Raw genomic sequence first — 22,162 nt, 5'->3', positions numbered from 1 at the left:
AATTAAGAGCTAACATTATTTTTAATAGAAAAAAACACAGGAAATGTCTCCAATAAGATAGAGGGTGGTAAAGCAAGTTTGTGAATATCAACTTTTTCATTTTACATGTCAGAAATACAAGCTACTACAATAAGAAAAAAAAAGAAATAAGTTTGGATAAAGTAACATAGTAATTATCATTTGTAGACAATGACAATTTACTTGGAAACTCTAAAAAAAAAAATCAAATAAAAATTTATCTAGACTGATATCAGCACAATACTATATAAAATGAATCCCTCAAGTCAAACAATTCTGTATATTACTCCTAACAAGAAAAACCATGAAAATGATTAGAAAAAGAAATACTATTTAAAATAATAATTAAATATCTTAGATACTTAGGAGTTTACCTGCTAAGATATAGACAGGATTTATATAAATGCAACTAACAATAATTTTTACAAAAATGAAGGATCTAAATAACATGAGAAATAGATATGGCTAGGCAATGACAACCTAGTGAAAATTATGGTACTAATTAAATTATTCTAAAGATTTAATGTTATGATAATTGTGGAAATATGTATAGAAGAATTGCACAAGTTTAACATAATCCAATATATGTTATTGGATTGCCATCTAAGGGAGAGGGTACGGGAAGGGAGAGAGAAAAAAATTTGGAACACTAGGTTTGTTTTGCAAGGGTGAATGTTAGAAACTATCTATGTACATATTTTGAAAATAAAAAGCTAAAAGTAAAGATTTAATACTATAATAAAATTGGTGATTTTTTAAAAAAGAATTAAGCAAAATTATAATAAAAATATATAGAACAAAAGCCAAGAGAATTATTGAAAAAATTGAAAATATTTTATATTTAAAATATTAATTATAAATAAACCAGATCTTAAAGCAAATGTTTGTAAGAGACTAACATGTAGTAAACCGTCAAATATAAACTAAGGTATTTTTTAAAATTTAAATATAGATGAAGGGACTTCAATTATTCCACAGAAAAATGGAAAGTAGTCTGGCAAAAAATGGATTCAGAACAACATCTTACAACATATATTAAATAAAATCCAAATGAATAAAATATCTGAATAAGAAAAGTTTACCTATTAAAAAGAAGGTAATTGAAAGCTTTATTTCTTAGACCTATGGATATGCAAAAATCTGTAACAAACCAAGGAAAAAAGTACATTATTAAAAGACAAAATTTTCATCATATAAAATTTAAAAGCTTTTGTATAAATAAGATTATTGTAGTTAAAATAAAAAAGATACAGGCTAGAGGAAAATTATCACATATAATTTATATATATAAATATATAAATATAAATGAATAATATCTCTAACATCTGACCCCCAAAGTCATAAGACTGTCATTTCTTAATAGAAAAATGGTCAAAATATATCAACAGGCAGCTTATAAAAGAGACACAAAATAATGTAGAAAATATCAATAATGGCTAATGATCAGAGAAATAAAAATTAAAACAACTTTTGGAATTTTACTTCACACTTAGGAAATTCACAAATATTGTACAAAACTGTAAAGTAAACATAATGCTTGATTTCTATCAGGAGAACCTGGGTTTCTAGCTTTCCTCTTTCCTTAGCTAATTTACCCCAATCCATCTGATGTAATTACAATATCAAAAAGCATGTGTTAAGATCTTAAAGTACAAAGAGGGTGTTTCCCTTAAGAAGGTAAAGTATAAATATTTTCCAAGGGAAAATCATTGCTCAGGGGTCCCCTGACACATTTACACTTATAAATGAAAAAAAGAGCATTGGGTCAAAAGATCCCTAAGGTCCTTTCTAGCTCTAAATTAATGATCCTAAGCTGTAAAAATCAACACCAATTCATTGCTTGCTAGAGAAGCTACAAATTGTTCCAACCATTCTAGAAAACAATTTGGAATTAACCTAGAATAGTTACTAAATCATTATATTCTTTGACCTAGTGATCCTACTACACGATTTATAATGCAAGGAAGCTATTAGGAAGAACAACATCATCAACAACAATAATAACAAAAGACCCAACCCTAAAATATTTGTAGGAACACTATTTTTAAAGCAAAGAGCTAGAAAGAAGCTGTGGGGCCAACCATATAGGAACAGCTAAACAAATTGTACCACATGAAAGTAATGGCATAATTACTCCATAATGAATGACAAATTTAAATAGTTCAGAGAAATATGGGAAGTTATATGTTGTGATGCAAAGTAAAGAAATAGAACCCCCAAAACAAAAACAAAAACAATAACAGCAACTCAGATCATAGGTAGACTACCTCAGCATCACAATAATAGTGGTAAATTATCAGGATAAAACAAAAGAAGTCATCAGCACATTGAAAGGATCCATACGAATTGTAGAATATCACATAAAGTACAAAGATGGATGGATAACAATCTGCACTGTTAAAGGCAGCATCCAAATCAATGAGCTCACAGATCAACTTATTATTTGAAAAGCTTTTTACATGTATCTTAAAAGCTAGAGGTGATGGAGACAAAAAATTTATCAAGTAGAAAACTTAAAGACACTAAGGCTCTTCAGTTCCTGTGTTAATGTGGTTCCTTCTTTTTATGCCATTTGGGGATGCATTTCCATGCTTTTTCTTTTCTTCTCATTCGAATCTCTCTCTGTATTTCTCTATCATGTCCTAGAATCCACATTTTGAAAGTTTCCTCTGCTTTTGCAGCATCTTCCTCCAATTAGTCTATTCCTCCTAGAAGCAGCCCTTTAAAAAAGAGGGCCAAAGTAGTCATGTTCTTTATCCTTTCCAGGTCACACTCCTGACTCTCCCATACTTTCCTCTATAATGTCCTTGTATTGGATAACTCCTCCCTTTTCAGCTTCCTTAAAGTCACATAGATGACAAATATTTAAGGTAGGATTTCATCTCAGGTTTTCTAAACTGCCAAGTTCAGTATTTTATTGATACCCTAACTATTACAAAAATCTCAGGTTTTCTAAAATGCAAGTTCAATATTTCATTGATACTCCAACTATTACAAAAGATGCTAATCAAGAATTGTAGTAATCAGAAATGTTAAAAAGGTGCTGCTTTAACAGGAAGATGACACACCTGGGTTTGAGTTGTTTTGCTTTCATATTCCAGGCAATTTTATAACTTTTTTAAAAATTCAGATGCTTTGTTTAGTTTAAGTGAAATAAACCATTAAATCATTCTCATGTTATATCTACATATATATCAGTATGATTATACATAGTGCTATGCCAGACATTTGCACAAAGAGAATATACAGAAATAATCAATCTCCATATTCTAGAAGTTTATAGCACATAAACATGTCAAAGAATACAACGGATAACCAGACCAAAACAATACCTAAAAAACAAATAAATGCTTATAAATAAATACATTAGGTTATCAAAGAATAACAAATAGAAGCAAAATTTTGAAAGATTTTAACATGTAAAAATAAACACATTTTGAAAAAAAATGGTGGTAAGTAACATTAGTACATCTTTATGAATGTTCACAATTATAGATTCAGCTAATGGTGAAATATAATGAAACTCAAACAAAAAACTTTCAGGGTTGATTCAAAGTAGTGTTTTGGGGATTTATAAACCAGTTGAAATCTGGACAAAGAGTTAAAATTATACAACTCAATTTATCAGCTCTCTAGCTCCAGATGGTCAAGAAAGTTAAAAGAAGAATAAGCCCTTGACACACAGATCTTAACTGGTAGCACAATAGGGTACAACATTTAAATAAGTATAATTTCCAATAATAGCTAGTTCCAATAGTAGATATACAAAGTACAGAAAATTACAAATAATAAAAATTCAAAGACAAATAAAAATGAATACAAGTTTAGTAGTCTCCTAATTGCAGTTAATAAGCAGAAGGGACTTAATTTAAGTCTCATTTGCCAGACACCAAGAGACTTGCAATAGTGAGTGGAAGAGGCCTGTAATTAATATTAGGTAGATAGCAAGTACTAAAATAATGAAGAAAATTATATTACTTACAATACTTGAAGGCATCACAATATGATAAAAAGAACACTGGATTTTAAGTCAAAGAGTAGACTAAATGATTTTTAAAGTCCCTTCTTACATCTATGATCCTATGACAAACATTGCTTTGATCTTTACCACCTTCTTTCCTTCTCAGACATCTTAAATGGCTTCCAATCTTTTCTCCCTTTTTCAATAGTATTTTATTTTCCCAAATACATGTAAAGATAGTTATCAATATTCATTTTTGTCAGACTCTGTGTTCGAAATTTTTCTCTCTCCCTTCCTTATCTTCCCCATCCGCAAGACTACAATCAATTTGATATAGGTTAAATGTGTGGAATCCTTTTAAACATATTTCCATATTTCTCATGTTGTGCAAGAAAAATCAGACCAAAATGGGAAAAAAACTACAAGAAAGAAAAAAACGAAAAAGGTGAAAATACTATGCTTCCATACACAGTTAGTCTCCATAGTTCTCTCTTTGGATGAGGGTGACATTTTCGATCCCAAGTTTATTGGAATTGTCTAAAATCATTTCATTGTTGAGAAGTGGCTCCCAATTATTTACAAAGTAAAATATAAATACCTTAAGTGGGATGCTCAAGGATCTCTACAATCTGGCTCTTATTTCTGCAACCTCATGATACAATTACTACTGTACCTAAAAATTCTATTCTAGAAATGTTTTACGTCATTCCAACTCCCTTCACCCATTACCCTGAACCTCAGTTTCTCATATCGTGAAATGGGAATAATAGAACCTATATTATACCACAGGGTTACTATAAGGATCAAATGAGATGTATGCAAAGCATATTGTAAATCTTAAAGAGATATATAAAGGTTAAGATATTATCAAACACCTACATTGTACTAGGTGCTGAGCATACAAAGACAAAAAAGGAATTAATTCCTGCTAGCATTGAAGGAGCTTACATTCTAATGAGGAAGTCAACATGAACATAAGTATATGTAAAACAAATTCATAAAGACTGAGTATTTCATGAGAATTAGAGGCAGTAGGCAGCTGGGGAAATGAGGAGAAACATCATATGTAAGAAGACATTTAAACTGAGATTTGAAACAAACTAGAGAGTCTAAGAGATATGGCTGAGGAAAATATATTCTAAGATGAAGAAAAGCAAGAGATGGAAGATGGAGTATCCTGTGTGAAGAACAACATCAGACCAAAGGGTAAAAAGAGAACATGAAGGGAGCAATGTTGAATAAGGCTGGAAAGGTCATTTGAAAGTAGGTAGGAAGGAGCTTTAAATGTCAAATATAGAAGTATATGACACAAGGGAGATGAGGGGAAGCCAATGGAGTGGCATTGTCAGGCCCATGCTTTAAGAAAATCCCTATGATAGTTTTATGGAAAATGGATGAGAAATCAGAATAGGCTAAAACAGAGAGATTGATTAGAAGGTTATTATAATAGTCTTGGCGAAGAGTATCTAAAGTAGAATTAATAGCCATGAGAGAAGACTGAAATGAATCAACAAAACCTGACAATTAATTTGATATGTAAATAAGATGTCATAGATGATCCTGAGGTTGCAAATTTAGGTGATTTGAAAGACCCTTGTGACCTCAACAATAATGAGGAAGTTTAGAAGAGGGGGTGCATTTTAGGGGAAAGAAAATAAGAGTTCTGCTTTAAACAGGCTGAGTTTAAGATGACTATAAATCTATTTAAAATGTCCAAGTGGCAGCTGATAATGTCTGACGTGTTCAGGAAAGAGGCTAGGATTAAACATGTCGATATGTAAGTCATTAATATAAAGATGATAATTATACCAATGGGAGTTGATGAGGATGACAAAGAACAATTGTTAATATTAATAAAATTAAAATTAAATTCCACCTTAAATGATTTTCTGAATATTTGATTTCTTTCTCCTAACTGTGTAATTAAAATGGCCAGAAAGCTAAAGTTGTTTTTTATATACTATAGTGAATAATTGAATTTTAATTTAGTCATAAAAATAAAAGGGATGTGTCTATATGCTGCATACATACTATGAATCTCAAATTTATTCTCCCTCCAATCACTCTCCACCCTACAATAGAAAAGAGTTAAACTATTACTGAGTCAATCAACAGAAAAGCACTTAATCACTAATTCTGTGCCAGATACAATGATAAGCTTAATACATATATAGCAGAAAATGTCTCTGTAGATGCTTACATTCTAATGGGGCTAGAGAGGTGGAAAAGTGAGTGTATGTATGAATGAAGGTACTTGCTGTGGAGGTATGACAAAAAGCCCTGTGGAGATGAATCTGGAATGCAGCTTAGATGTGGTTGGCCTGGATTTTTTCCTTAGAGTGAAAGTCCCCAGAGCTAATAATTTTACTAAGGAAAAATTTAAATCTTCATGCAAATCTTCATACTTCTTATAAAAATCACAAAACTTTCCATTATATCCAAGAAGTATTGGCATTGAAAAGAACAAAACAGTGTAAGTGATTTTACTTGCCTAGCATATGCTACCTGCTACTACTTGCTATCTCCCTCACTATGCCTTGCTGTTTCAGTTAAGCTGGTTTGGCTGTCCTGTGAGTATCTGTTAGTCTTTTCTGTCAATCAGTGTCAACTGGTCTTGATGACAAAGAACTTTTCATCAATTCTGTGTTTTAATAGTCCGATGTCCTCGGGCTCTATTGAGGCAATGGATGACTGGTGGTGACCAAGATAATAGATTCATTCTTCTCAGGGTGGATTTTGTTCAACTATAACTACAGAGACAAGATGGAAGAGCATGGTTAGTGGTCTGGGTAATGCCACTATTCCCAAAATTCATGTTTCCAGAGTCTTCTGCTATTTCAGTGATAGTGGCAGAGGTTTGACTTATTTAATAAATGCCACCTTTTGTCTTTCCCTCAATGTGAGCTTTTACTAAAGAATTATTATGTTACTAGACACTGGGAAGCCAAGTACAATCCTTAGTAGCAAGGATTTTACATTCTAATGGGGTAAAAAAGTTCATATAGACACATTACATATAAATATATACATGAATATATAAATGCTATGTAGTAAATATAAATATGTAAGTTCATATATAAGTAAACATGCAAATATATATATTTATATATCACAATACTCTTGATCATATGTACAGTGAATAAACAAATATATAGTAAGTAGTTAAAAAAAAGTTTGGATAGAGAATATTATTGGGGAAATCAGGAAAGGTTTGAACAATGAATTAAAGGGAGAGAGAGAGAGAGACTCTACATAAAGTAGAAATAAGGAGGCAGTTCACTCCTGGCAGATAGGATGATGAAATGAAGAGTCAAGCTGAAGGAACAAGGAGTAAGACAGTTTGGTTGCACTGCAGAATATGAGTGGGAAAGTGATATCCAATGAGGCTGAGAGATTACACCGGGTACATCTTGTGAAGGTTTTTAAAAGCTAACTATAGGAGTTTGTATTTTGTCCGTAAGAGTTTATATTTTGTCCTAGAAGCAACATGAAGCCACTGTAGCTGAATGAGTAGGGGAGGTCACATCTGCACTTAAGAAAAATTACTTGGGCAGGAGCATATAGGATGGGCTGGAAGATACTGGAAACCCATCTAGGTCTCTTTACATGATTTCCTCTTTTATACCTCAGTATTACTACTTGTGATCCCTTCTTCCTACCAACTCAATTTAATGCAGTCACAGAAAGCAAGATTTGTTAACAGAAATAATGAAGTAATCATGTGTTATGTTAACTCCTGGAAATTCCTTTTAATAGGAATTCTCTGAGTCAGAGGGGATAATATTATTGGTTTAGCAAACAAATTAGCCATGAACTTGGAAATAGTTAAAAGTTTGTCTTAGAAAGTTTGAAGGAGTTCTGGCTAGATTTGTAGAGATCTCTGAGGAGGAAGATTTCCCTCTCCTTCCTCTTGGGGTCTAGCAATACTTTACCCAGAAATAAAAAGGCATTTAAAGAAGGAAGCACCTTTCAAGGAATGGTCACCTGGCAGCAGATGATGAACTAGCTATGGATTCATTAAATCCATGGCTAAGAGAGAGCTAGTTTCAGTGAAAAGAGAGTTGTGTAGATGAGTAGATCCTGGAAATCCAGATGAACAAACCATCACAACCACCATCATCATCTCTATGATATATCCAAAGAAAGCTAAGTAAGGACACTACCAAAAAATAAAGAAATTCCAGGCCCTGCATAGGACTTTATCTTTGAATGTTTCTCACTTAAACAGAACTGACAATTTGAGCTCATCCTTCCCATGAGTAACATGTGAATTTGTGTAAGAATAAACTCTAGATTTTGGTAGGTAATGTTTTGTAACTATTTTTAAAAGCATGTTATTTTATTAAACTAAACATTTAGCTCCCTGGTTAATTTTTTTAACTTTTAAATGAATGTTTTAATTTTTCCCCAATTACATGTAAAAACAACTTTAACATTCTTTTTTTCTTATAGTTTTTGAGTTCCAAATTCCCTCCCTTGAGAAGGGAGGTTCTTTGATATGGATTACACATATACAACCATGTCAAATATATTTCTATATTATCCATGTTACCAAAAAAGAACACAATCCAATAAAAAAGAAAGAAAAAAGCTTTAAAAAAAGAAGCATGTTGGGATCTATATTCAGTTTCTATCAGTTTTTTCTCTGGAGGTGAATAACATTTTTCATCATAAATCCTTCAAAATTATCTTGGATCATTGTATTAATAAGAATAAGTTATTCACAGTTGATTATCATACAATATTGCTGTTATTGTGTACAATGATCTCTTGGCTCTGTTCACTTTGCATCAATTCATATATGTCCACATTTTTCTGAAACCATCCTGCTTATCATTTATTACATATCACAATCACTCACTATGACTCATTCAGCCATTCTCCAACTGATGGACATTCTTTCGATTTCTAATTCTGCCACTACAAAAACAGCTGCTATAAATATTTTTGTATATATAGGTCCCTTTTCTTTTTCTTTGATCTCTCTGAGACACAGATCTGGTAGTGATATTGCTGGGTCAAAGGATATACAGTTTTATATACTGGATAATTGTTAATGGGAAGCATTGTGAATAACAGAGGCATACCCACAGGTTATTACTTGAACCTAAATATCCTCTAGAGATCTATGAGTGTGAAAACCAATTGGGGAAGTATCCAAGAGGAGGTGCTAAACTTATAACATATAATATTATGTATGAAGACTATGTAGGTTAACCTTTATATATCTTTTGAATAGGAAAGCTAATTTGCAAAAAATTTTAAAAGTTACAACTGATACCTTTTGTAGAACTTATGAACTGTCTGTTTTCAGATAAATATAAATGTTTGGGCCAAAGATGATCAGCAGAACTTATAAAAATTAAAGAGATATAATTATGCTTAAAACATAATTCCTGAATGTAAAACTAAAATAGAAAATTAAACAAGATCAATAAATATAGAATAATTATTTTCTCCCAATACTAATTCATGTTACTCAGGACTGCTAGATTTTTATAAAAGCAGTAAATTTTCTTGTTCTAGTGTTTAAAAACCATGAACGAAGCAAAGACAAAAAAAATACACATAAACATCTACAATTCATCCAGGAAAATAAATCACCATCTGTAGGGAAGTTTTCCTCTTTTTTCCTCCCACTCTAAGCTTTATTCTGGACTTAAGGTCAGTATGTAGCTATGGATATTAATCCTACAATAAAGCTTTCTGAACTAAGACGTCACAGAAAATGAAAAAATATGCTATCCCAAGAACAGAAAGGGAACACATAGTTCTATTATATTAAGTGCCAGGCAAATAAATACAAATTCTCTAAAGTAATGGTTAACAAACATTTGAATTATAATAGAAAAATAAGATGCCCTTCAAATTTCATTAATTATGCTTGCTATTAATTTCTCCTAAAATCAGTTTGCCAATGAAAAAAAACACACGGATCATTTTAAAATCAGTATCATTATTTACCTAGGTATTGCTATTTATATTTGTGGTCCCATTTCCATTATGGAATATTTATATCAGCTTATTTGTGGTAGAGTTTGGTAAATGCATTTTACTTGAGGTCAGAAGATCTATGTGATCCTGTAAAGATGACAAGTAATAATCTCCCTAAACCTTCATTTCCTCAACTGTAAAACAGACTTTAAGGCCCTGGGATTCAATTTACATTTATATTCAGATGATTCTTAAGTCTATATATCCATTCCTAATTCTGCTCTTGACCTTCAGTCTCACATTGAGTGGTTACTGGATATTTGAACTGGATGTTCCAAAGGCAACTCAAACTCAATTTGTCTAAAATAGAATTCGTTATCTTCCTCTTATCTTCGAGTCCTGTCTTTCTCCATTTTCCCACCTACTGTCAAATGTACCATCCTCCTTCCAGTCATCCAGACTCACAATCTTAGTGTCCTCCTTGAACTCTTCTCTTGCACTCATTCCACATAGCCAATTCATTGGCCAAAGTTGTATCTATGTTCACAATATTTCACACACACACACACACACACACACACACATCTCCCCTTATTTCTATACCTACAGCCACCATTCTGTTGTAGGCTCTCATTACCTCACATCTGTTGGTTAGTCTCCCTGTCTCATGTCTCTTTCCCACTTCCAGTTCATCTTCACTTAATTATGAAAAATGATTTCCCTAAAGCACATATCTAACTATATCAATTCCGCTAATTCAATAAACAAGGGAAAGAAGGAAAGAGGAAGGGAGAGAGAAAGACAAGCATTTATATAGTGCATACTATCTGCTAGGCACTGTGCTAAATTTTACAAATATTACCTCCTGTGATTCTTACAACAGCCCTGGGAGAAGTGGTGTTATTATTTTCTCTACTCTACAATTGAGAAAACTGAGACTTACAGAAGTTCTGTGACTTGCTTAAGATATGATCTCAGGTCTTCCTGACTCCAGGTTCAATATTCAAAGTGGATGTTAATAATTATTTAGTTCATTGGCAAATATGGCTATTTTTAAGAAGCAGAAAAGACAGCCAATATCTGTCAATTTAAGCAAATTGAACACAATGTGATTACGCAACTTACAATCTTACTTTTGTGGTTGGATAAAGTGGGAGAAATCCTGTTTTTTTTCCAATCATTAAGAGTACCATTAAGGGAATAAGTACATGTGTCAATTTTATGAGCATAATGGGAGAGAGGCAATATTTGTAGTTACTCCCACTACATATATACTTGACCATCTAGGACTTCCTGAACTAGTCAACTCTTAGTTATACTTCTAGTTTTACTACTTAACTATCTCTTCTCCACCAAAAACCAAATAACTTCAGAGCTCTGCCTCCACAGCTGTTGCTTGTCCTAAAGCCATTCCGTCTCAGACTTCTGAATTTTCTTCCAGAAGTTCTTAATTTAACTTTTAAATATTGTTGTTTTTTCACTTGGACCTCCCAGACTACATTCCTGAAAGTTACTATTAATGTTTTTTGAGAAATAGTACTTTTAGATATCAGCAGTGCTATGTGTCTATTAAGATACTATTTACATTTTTTCATTTGTCATTACTTTACCTAAGTGGTGCCCAAAAAACAGTTGGTATGAAATATTTCTTTTCTCTTTTCCACAAAGGATTTCCAGCCTTGATTCCTTTTGGAATTAGGTAACTTTATCTTCTAACTTCCCTACCTCAGACAGGTAGTATACCTCTCTGCATATCCCTTCTGGCTTATCTTTTCAGTTCCTATGCCTTGCTATGAAAATGCTCTTGAAGCTCTGATTATCCATAAGGAATCACCAAAATGTATGTGTCACCCTAGCAAAGTCTTTGCCCCTTTTTATTAAAAAAAAAGTCTGATTGACAGAATGCTGGGACTTTCCTATTACTAGATACTACAGAGGCATGGTTTTATCTTCTAAATCAATCACTGAAGAATTGTTTTTAAATTTACAGGATAACAATAGTTTCAGTGTTAAAGAATATAATGATAGTTAAATGTACACAGTACATTAATTGGACCAAAAACAGCTCTATAAATGAAAGTGAAATTTTTTAAGCTACAAGAAGAATATAGAATACACAGTGCTTTAGAAAGACAGAAAATATACTGAGTTTCAAAGAAGGAGATTTACATCAATTTCTAATTCAGAGTTCCTAAAAACAAGCTCAACAACCTTTAACATATAGAATGAGAGGCTGGCTTCATAAAAAGTCTCTGTTAGATATTTGTAATTGTGAAAAAAAAAGGACTTCATGTGAGAACAACTATAACAAAAAATATAACAACAACTATAACAAAAAAGCTATTTTATATGCTTCAAGCAATAAGAAGCACTTATAATTCTATTAGTCTATTTAAGATTTATGGACATATCAAATTTTTAATTATAAAATGGTAGTCTTTTGAAATAAATTTAACTTATTTTAGTTCAGTTTTAAATAAAACAAAAACATAAAGGAAAAATATTTTTACCTTATTACATTTTGTTTCTCTTAAAGTAAATTTTAAATATAAAAAGCAAAGTACTATAAAACAATTTAATCTCAAAGTCAGAATATTAGAATCTGAATTCTAATATTTAATTTACTACATTTAAAATTATGCATCTGTAGTCTTTTCAGGAAATCTTATCAATGTCATAACAGGCATTTATGTGTTTATTAATTTATGTATTACTCATTTTTCTGAATCTTTTGTGAAGCCTCCTTTAGATTGCTAAATTACTATTAAGGCCTGGGAATACCCAAGATGACAGTGGAAGGAAGCACAAATGAATTTCAAATGGGTTTAGAAAAATTAGAAAGTGGCAGATTGTTTAATATTTTCTGGAGAAATGCATATGTGGGCTACAGGATTTCCATATGAGATTCCTATTTTCCTTTTACTAACTACAGAATCTTCAAATCCAATTCCTGCCTACTGGCATGATGGAGAGAATATTGGACATAGACCCTAGATAGAATTGAATTCAAACCCAGTTACTGATACTTATTAGCTATGTGACTGTAGGCAATATGTTAAAAGGGGATCATAATGGCATCTACCCCTCAGAGTAGTTGGGAACATAAAATGAGATATTTGCAAAGCACTTCATAAACTGTAAAATGTTATATAAAAGCTAGTTATGATCATCATCATTTTTACTATATTATGTTGGTGAAATATAAAAGGACCCTGAATTGAGAGTCAAGACACTCAGATTTGAGTCTTGGTTCTTCAAGTTACTAGCTGTATGATTTTGAACAGGTCATTGTTCAATTAACTCTGAGTTTTAGTTTCTTTTTTTGTAAAACAGATAATAATTTCTGTCCACCTATCATTTTAATCAATCAATGAACAAGAATCTATTGTCTACTATATGGCAGGCACTGTACTAGGAGCTCAAGATCCAAGTACAAAGAATGCAACAATTCATATTAACAAGAACCTTACATTCTAAATATTAGAACCCTAACCCTAACCCACATAAAGTGAATAAATATAAGTACATAACAAGTAGTTAAAATATAACGTGAGACAGAAGACACTAGTAGTCAGGACAATCAGAACAGACTTTCATACAAAAGACTGTGCTCAAGCTATGTCTTATAGGAAAAGAACTCTATAAGGTGGAGCTAAGAAGGGACAGCCAATACAAAGGCAAAGAGATGGAAATTAGTATTGTGTGGAATTGTCAGAGAATAAGCTAATTCAGTTGTGAAGGAATCAAACCAATTTACATGTATGTGATTTAAAGTTCTATATTCTTGTAAAAGCTTTGTTCATATGATTTTAGTAAAGTCAGATAATACTTACTAACCACAAAATGTTCTAGGACAACTTGTGGTTAGTATCCTTCGATTTTGTCATTCTTTTGTCAATCAGAAAGAAAATATGCTTGTTGCTCAAGATTGTAGAACTTAATTTGTTCATTATTAATTATAAAAAAGCTTTGTTGTCTATTATTTGGTGTTCTTGTGCCTACATTGAGGGGCCTAGGATCTGATTTTTTGCACAGTTACTAACCTTGTTAATAAATTTATTTGCTTGGGGCAGCTAGGTGGTGCAGTAGATAGAGCACCAGCCCTTAAGTCAAGAGGACCTAAGTTCAAATCTGGCCTCAGACACTTCACACTTCCTAGCTGTGTGACCCTGGACAAGTCACTTAACCCCAATTGCTTTTGATTTGCTTGGATTTCACTTTCTCAGTCTTTATTAATTTCACAGCTGTTAAGAAAACCAGGAGATCAAGAAAGGGAACTTCTGACTCCAGAGATAGCCTCTTAGAGATGAATTTCTCAGAATACTTCAGTTAATTTTTCACAGAGAGACTTCTTCTGTTTTGGACTACTCTGGAGGTCAGACACTTCCTTAATCTCAATGTTTCCAATTCAAAGTAAATCCCTACATTATTAGTTAAGTCCCTAAAAGGAATAATGGGGTGCAGCAGAAGTATAATGAGGGGAGAAATTTCTTATATTTTGAGATTCATGGATGCTCCCAGTTTAATGAGAAATGACCAAAAAAAGTACAGTATTAAAATGTGTGAGATTTGGTTTAAAACAGCAAGAGATTCGGCTGATAAATTAGTTCAGCCTAAATTTTGCATTTTGATTATTATATTTTAAAGACATTGAAGATGGCTATTTAAAACCCCCATTCCCATCAAATAAACTATTGGTTTTGCTGGGTTGCCTTCCCTAAAGAATCATGTCATTCACTTTTTAGAGAGCCAACTCTTATTTGTCCTATTCATTTTCTTCCTTTCTAACTTCTCTCCCCAAACCCTCTCCTGAGCAGGAAGGACCAACTGTGGATGTCTTTCTCCTCCAAGAAAGATTTATACATGATGTAACTTAGCTAAGAAATATGGTACTTTGAAGACCCTATCAAACTTTTAGATCTTCTGATCCTTCCATGTGGAGGGATATACTACTAAATTTGACGAAGACTGGGACTATTATAGCCTAATTTCAGGCCATATTTAAAGGTTATAATCCTACCTGAGGAGAAGTGGTTGACTTACAGAAACCTTGTTCTTCCCTGGGGAAAGACAATGCCATCACAGAGGCTGCAAATAGATATGACCAAGTTGGTACCACTCCAGTAAGGCCAGGGAGTTTTTCCAATTAGCCTTTAAAGTCTCACACTGGAACTCTAACAACACAAACAATTACACCAGACTATTACAAGCTAAGAATCCTTCCTTAATTAAGGGAATGAAGGCATGTGTCTTCTACCTTGAAAACTGGAGCAAATATCAAGAAACTTTGCAAGAGAAAAATGAAACCCCTAACCATTTTTATAATCAGTTATATAAAGGTGCTAAGCAATATATAGGGTTTGATCCATCTAATTCATGAGTTGCTAAAATGATTAATTCTGCCTTTGTAAATAAATCTCAACCAGAAATAAAGTGATATTTTGATAAGAGCTACCTTGGATGGCATTTAAAAAAAGCATAAGCATGCTTAAAAGCATTACCCAACATATATATATATGAAGGATAGAACAACACCAAAAATGCTTACTATTTTTGCTTTTCCTCAGGTAGCATCAGGAAACCATAATGTTTTTGTCCCAAAAGGGACACCTCACCAAAGAAAGCAGAAAGAAGTGACTTAAAGAAAGGACTTAAAGAATAAGAATAGGGGAAATCCTGGTAGAACCCAAGAATTCAGCATGGGGGGGGAAGCCCATAAATTCTTTTTTTATTTTATTTTTCAATTTTTATTTTTATTTTCCTCAGTTACACCATTTTTTGGTTGTATATGTACATTCATTTTTTACATACTTCCATATAAATCATGTTAGGAAAGAAATATCAGAACAAAAGGGAAAAACCACAAGAAAAAAAGAAACAGAAGAAAGAAAAAGTGAACATAGCATGTGTTGATTCACATTTAGTTTCCATAGTTCTCTTACTGGATGCAGATGGAGTTTTTCATCCAAAGTTTCTTGGGATTGTATTGGATCACTGAATCAAGTCTATCATAGTACAATCTTGCTGTTGCTGCACACATCAAAACCCCATAAATTCTGAAGAAAATGTTGTTCTTCCCAATATAAATGTCTTTGCTCAAGTTATCCCAGTCTTTGCCTCTCTCTGCACTGGTGCACCATATGTTACTCTTAACGTTGAAACTCTTAAAAGTAAGTGAAAACATATTTTATGATTGCTTATTAGATATTAGAGCATCTAGTTTCAGTTTTGACAAGAAAGCCATATTCTAACTGTTCAACTATTGGGACTTTAGATGTTTTTGGAATCTCCAATAAGCACCAAAATGTCCCCAAATTGACTGCTTGTATGGTAATTACTGGTACTTTGACAGTGGAACACACTTTTTTATTTATACCTAAATGTCTTAAGAATCTGTTAGGCCAAGGTCATTGTTGTAAACTGAGAGGCACTATTTCATGTTCTCCTGACAGATCCATTGCATTTTGTCTCTCTGCGGACTCCTCCTTCTTCTTTGCTTTGGTTCAAAGTACCCAAGAAATCCCCAAGGATGGTCCAGATATTCCATGTGACATTTCTGATTCTATGGGCTAATTCATCCTTAGATGTAGAACTGTTAAAATTTGCTATTTTCATCACCATAAGAACCAAAGGAGGACCTTACTTCATCAGTAAGGAGGAAGCTAATGAAGGTTTTTCACTCTTTACTGACTCACTTAAGAGACCAGCATAAATTGTTTCAGTAAATGCCCTTGTAAAACTCCCATTCTGCTGATTTACAAAACAAACAAACAAAAAACCTTAGTACCTGTTTGCCTTCAGCTGTATGAACATGGACTTTAAGAAAAAGCCCCATCCTGTTTTCCCACACTGCTCTCAGACTTAGCTTTGGTTGTTTTAAAAGATTTCTCTCTGGTCCAGTATATTGATAATCTCCTGCTCACTACATTCAGTATTGAAATCTTCCAAGACAATCTACTTCAGCCTAATCAAAGGCCACAAAGTCTCCAAAACAAAGATCTAGTGGTGCCTTGCCCAGAGAAAGGATCTGTTTCACTTAGTCTGCTAGCATTCATTCTGTTTCCCTGAAGTGCATACAGATTCTTCAACAATTGTCTTCACAATCTTTTGAGATCAAAACATAATTGTGGGCTATTTTGGGAGCAGCCAGATACTGTTGACAATGGATCTCTTCTTTTGGTGAGATTACTAAGCCTTTAGTTTCTCTGATCTAAGACTAACTTCCAGAGCCCCTATACCACAACATCTTATTGGCCTTGATGAGCTCAAGAAAACCCTGCTATTGGCTCTAGTTCTAGGACAATAATTCTTTTTTTTTTTCTTTTGGTACATGAACACAAGGAAGTTACTTCTGGTGTCCTAACTCAAATATCTGGCCCTTTCTCATATTAGGACATACTATTTTGCCAGTTTGACTCACTTGCCACAGGAGCTTCACCCTATTTATAAGCAGTTGCTGGCATTGCCCTTTTGGCAGAAAGGTCAGCTAATGCTGACTTTAAAGATCTTCTATTTGTTCTTCAGTTATCCAAAACCCTCGCCATTGTCCATTGCTCAATTCATACAGTTGTCACAACACTGTTTCACAGTTAATAGTAAAGCTTATGTTGAAGCAAAGTTAGCCATATTAGAAGGACCTACCTACATGTTTCATCTGTTTTTCTATCACTGATGAGGATCTCCCCCTTGTCTACAATGACTCTGAAATCGAAAAATGGAAATTACAATTTAAGGCAAAACAAAACTACTCCTTTACAGGAACTTCTATCACTAGGTACGCATATCTGTTCATAAGGAGTCATTTTGGCACTCAAGAAATAGTTGATATAATATGAAGGGTGTGCATTGCCCAAAGCATTATCATAGTTGCAGTTCATTTGTGCTGCCTGTCACTCTTGTCAGTCATTAAACTAACACATCTCCCAAAACATTGCCTTTGGTGGGCTACCTCTGACTTACACTCCATTTGAACATTTGTACAAATTGATTTTATATGCATGCTCAAAGTTGGCCCCTATAAAATTTGTCTTATTATTGTAGACGAGCTCACTCTGTGAGGTGAGACATTCTCTAGTCTTAAAGCTACAGTAACTTTGTTGTTAAAATCCTTTTTAAAGAGATTGTGCCCAGATATAGTCCTCTAGTAGTACATACGGATTCAGAGAGGGGATCTTATTTCACTGATACAATGTTCTTAAACTTATTCTAGTCTTGGTCTCCTAAGTTTCATATTCCTTATCACCCTCAGAATTCAGGTGAGGTTGACCATTTGAATAAATAACTTAAATTTATATACTATATTTATATATAAAAACAACTACAGATTATGTTCTGACCACTTAAAGTGACCTGATGCATTTCCCCTTGCCTTTTATTTTTTTAATCTGGAAAGCATACCAAGAGGAGAATTTCACCTCTTTTTGATATGCTGCTTGGTCACCTTCCCATAAAAGCAAAATCCTTCTCCTTAGTCTACCCTCATTGTTGGGAGGAGAGATGTCTGTTGCTTTTTATATACAGGAATTGCAAAATAGATCAAAGGAACTTCACAATGGAACTGCACTGCATTACAGACTATATATTTTGAACTTTTCACTGCACAACTTCCACCCTAGAAATAATATATACATTAAGAATTTCTAATGGACCAGCAGAATTCAAACTGTTTGAGAAGGCTTATTTCAAGTATTGCCGACCATCCCATTTGCAATCAAGTTTCAATAAAAAGATTCTTGGATATATTACTCCTTACTGTTTCAGGTGAGGGAGGGAGGGAGGAAAGGAGGAAGGGAGAAAGGAAGGGAAGAAGAAAGGAAGGGAGGGAAAGATGATAGAGGGAGAAGAAGAGAGCCAATGGGAATTGGGCCACCTTCAGAAAATTTAAAGTAAAGTACCTGAAGACAAATAACACTGTGTTAATAGCAGAAAAGGGGAAAAATTATAACTTGAAAAAAATTTCACTGGCAAATGAAAGAAAAAACAAATCTAATTCTCACACTTTTAAATGTGAATGGACTAAACAATCCAATAAAACAAAAGAGTGACAAATTGGATAAGAAAATAAAATTTTACAATCTATCTATCTATCTATATGCATAAATGAGGGAATTGAAAATTTACTATGCATCGAATGGATACCAAAAAAAGTAGGAGTTGCATCATGCTATCTGATAAAGCAAAAATAAATATTAAAAAATAAAAAGTATAAATAATATAACCTACATTATGCTGAAAGGTGCCGAAAATAAATCAACATCAACAATAAATTTATATACTGCAAATGCCTTTGCATCCAAATTCAAAAAGGAAATATTATCTGAGCTATAAGACAGAGACAGTAATATAATAGTAACAAGAAACTTCAATATTCCTCTCAGTTTGGGATATCTAACAGAAAAATAAAGAAAAGGGAAACCATGGAACTGAAAAAAATTATTTGAAAAACTTGAGTTAAAAATCTCATGGCTTCTTCTAAAAGGGACATAATTAATAATTATCTAGCCTTTCTCTATTCTCTGTATTCTTTTAGGAGGGGAGGGGTTGTCAGTGAGACAGAGTTAAGTGACTTCTTCAGGATCACACAGCTAGTCAGTGTCAAATATCTAAGGTCAAATTTAACTCTACTCCCTTCTTAAAGAGACAGCAAAAAATTGAACATTTCTTAGTACCACATGAAACTTTTATATAAACTGACCATTTGCAAATATGTCATTTACAGCTCATGATACAATAAAAAATATTCATTGTTTCATGGAGCACAAATGAAAGAGATATCAAAATGGAGACTTAAAATGAAATCTTAAATAATGAGATGGTCAAGGAATAAATCATAGAAACAATTACTATGTAAAAGAAAGTAATAAAATATAACATAATACCAAAATTTCTAGGATTGCAGTTAAAGCAGTCCTTGGGGGAAAAATAATATCCCACTAACATACTTCAACGAAATGGAAATGGAAAGAATTAACTAAATGTGCATTTTTAAAAATTAGAAAGCTAATTAAAAGAACTAAAGTGCAAAACAGAAAATATTAAAAATCAGAGAGGAAATAAATAAAATGGAAACAAAAAATCCCATGGAAATAATAAATTAAACTAAAATCTTACCCTTTGAAAAATATTGACAAAAGTGTTATCTATTAGATTATCTGATGAAAAAGAAACCAGAAAACCAAATCAATGAGAATAATAACTGAGTAAGGTAGAAATAAAAGAATATTCAAAGAATATAAATAAAGAAATAAAAAAGAATATTCAAAACATATTATACACACTTACATGTTCACAATCAAGAGCATTTATGTTTATTTTAAACATTTATTTTCTTTTAAGAAACTAAGGAATATTTCAAAAATATAAAATATCCAAACTATCAGAAAACCAGGAGATTTTAAATAACTCAACCTCAGAAAAGGTACATATACCTAGACACCACTAAAAGGGGAAAAAGATTCAGTCCAGTTTTGGAGTAACTCATTAATCACAATTTTTTTTTTTTTGGGGGGGGAAGAGGCACAATACAACTCCCAGAAAAAACATTTGAATAAGATTTTGAAGGACTCTGACCTGTGTTGATGTAAGACTAAAAGCAAAAATTATTCAAGTATTGAAGCAACAAAATAACAAAATCATTGTTTTTTTTTAAATATATAATGGCAAAGTTAATATGAAAAAGATATTATTTTAATAACATATTTCTCATGAATCAACAAATGTACAAATCATAACTTATTATTCAACAGTACAAGAGAAATGAGATATCATGGCTAAATGAACTTCCTAATTAGTTAAAATATTATTTATAAATTAATTCTATACAAAACACATTTCAAATTTCAAGGTTATATTTCAAATAATTCATTCTTAAGTATCACAGGATTCAGTGTTCTTAGGGGGTCTGAGAACTTTTTTACTTTAGAGACATGGAAACCAATGTACAAAACGGTTAAACAGCCACCTAACAAAGCACATGTTAGCATTAGCAGGGCTAGGACTCGTGGGCTTTTCATTACATCATACTCTACCAAAAATAATTTGCCTTCTCTCTCTGATGATTCAGAAGCTTTCATTGTCTTAGGATCAGAGGAACATCAATCTCCAGAACTGCCAGAACATAATTTCCCTCACCTATTAATCACTGCAGCAAATTCTTTTTAAAAATCTAACAAAAGTGCTCTTTAAGGATCACTAATTTATCTTAGAAAAAAGTTTAATTACTGTGCCTCTTCAGTAGCACATCTCCAATGGACTGGCCACATTGTCCTAATGTCAAATGTATGTTTGACTAAATGACTATTTTACAGAAAACTCATAAGGCAAGGGCTCACACAGAAGTCAGAGGAAACAATACAAGCAAGGATTCTGTCACGGTCTCTCTGAAGAACTTTGGAATAAATCATGAAACATGGGAGACAGTGGCACAGGATTGATTGCCCAGCATGGCATGTCTGCATCAAAGAAGGTGCTGTGCTCCGTGAGCAAAGCTAAATTGCAATAGATCAAAAGAAACATGAGACACAAATTTAGAAATATCTCCACTATAAATGTCTATATAGACTATTTGTGCCCAACTTGTAAGAGCCTTCCAAACCCCTAATGGTCAAATCAGCCACAGTCAGACACAGTGTACCTTGACTCCAACATAATAATGCCATGTTGGTCCTTTTTTGAACATTAAGGATGACAACTAACAAACCAAGTTCTTTGTCTCCACTAACTCCCAGGTACAGGTCTCAGCAACAAAAAGATCTCCCATACAAGGCAAGGCAGGAGTCTCCTTTTTACCTCATGCCTAGTTATCCTAAAATTGCATTAAGTTTACTATATAAGTAGGACTTGTTGATATATGAATTTATTTTGTAAGCATAAAATCTTTCTTCCACAGCTACAACTAACAGATTTAAAATGTATTTGGCTAAGCAACAAATTAATAAGCTCAATTAACTCTGAAAACTAGACTAGATCTCTATTAATGTTTTTCAAATTCTGCAGTCAGCAATTAACCAAGCCTATAAATGACAAGGCAATAAATTCTTTCTTTGACTGAAAGGGAAGCTGAAGAATAGCAAAATACAGAACATCTGACATCTGGGAGGAAGCAAGTTAAAAGCCCCAGAAAGAAGAGAGAGAACAATTTTATCTCATATGACTAGGTTACCTCCTGCAGAAATGATTTACCAAAAATGGTAAATCAAGTTATTTTTGTAATGTAGAAAACACTTGCAATAAATCCCTTGATTTATAAAA

General features: G+C 32.7%; 1 protein-coding gene across 5 annotated transcripts in view; it reads right to left on the bottom strand.

Annotated features, from left to right (window-relative positions):
• Positions 1-22,162, bottom strand: part of FKBP5 (FKBP prolyl isomerase 5) — a 150,079-nt gene that overhangs the window by 79,552 nt on the left and 48,365 nt on the right. Inside the window, exon 1 of one of the 5 annotated variants that reach the window (XM_031964997.1) lies at positions 1,101-1,119. The exons of the other annotated variants lie outside the window; for them this stretch is intronic. The gene's annotated coding sequence lies outside the window, so the exon portion shown is untranslated. Of the gene's footprint in view, positions 1-1,100; positions 1,120-22,162 lie in introns of those variants that run through there. 5 annotated transcript variants of the gene reach the window in all.

This window comes from Sarcophilus harrisii, chromosome 4 (assembly GCF_902635505.1).
Source record: "Sarcophilus harrisii chromosome 4, mSarHar1.11, whole genome shotgun sequence".
Lineage (NCBI taxonomy): Eukaryota > Metazoa > Chordata > Mammalia > Dasyuromorphia > Dasyuridae > Sarcophilus > Sarcophilus harrisii.
This window is presented reverse-complemented; position numbering and strand designations above follow the sequence as displayed.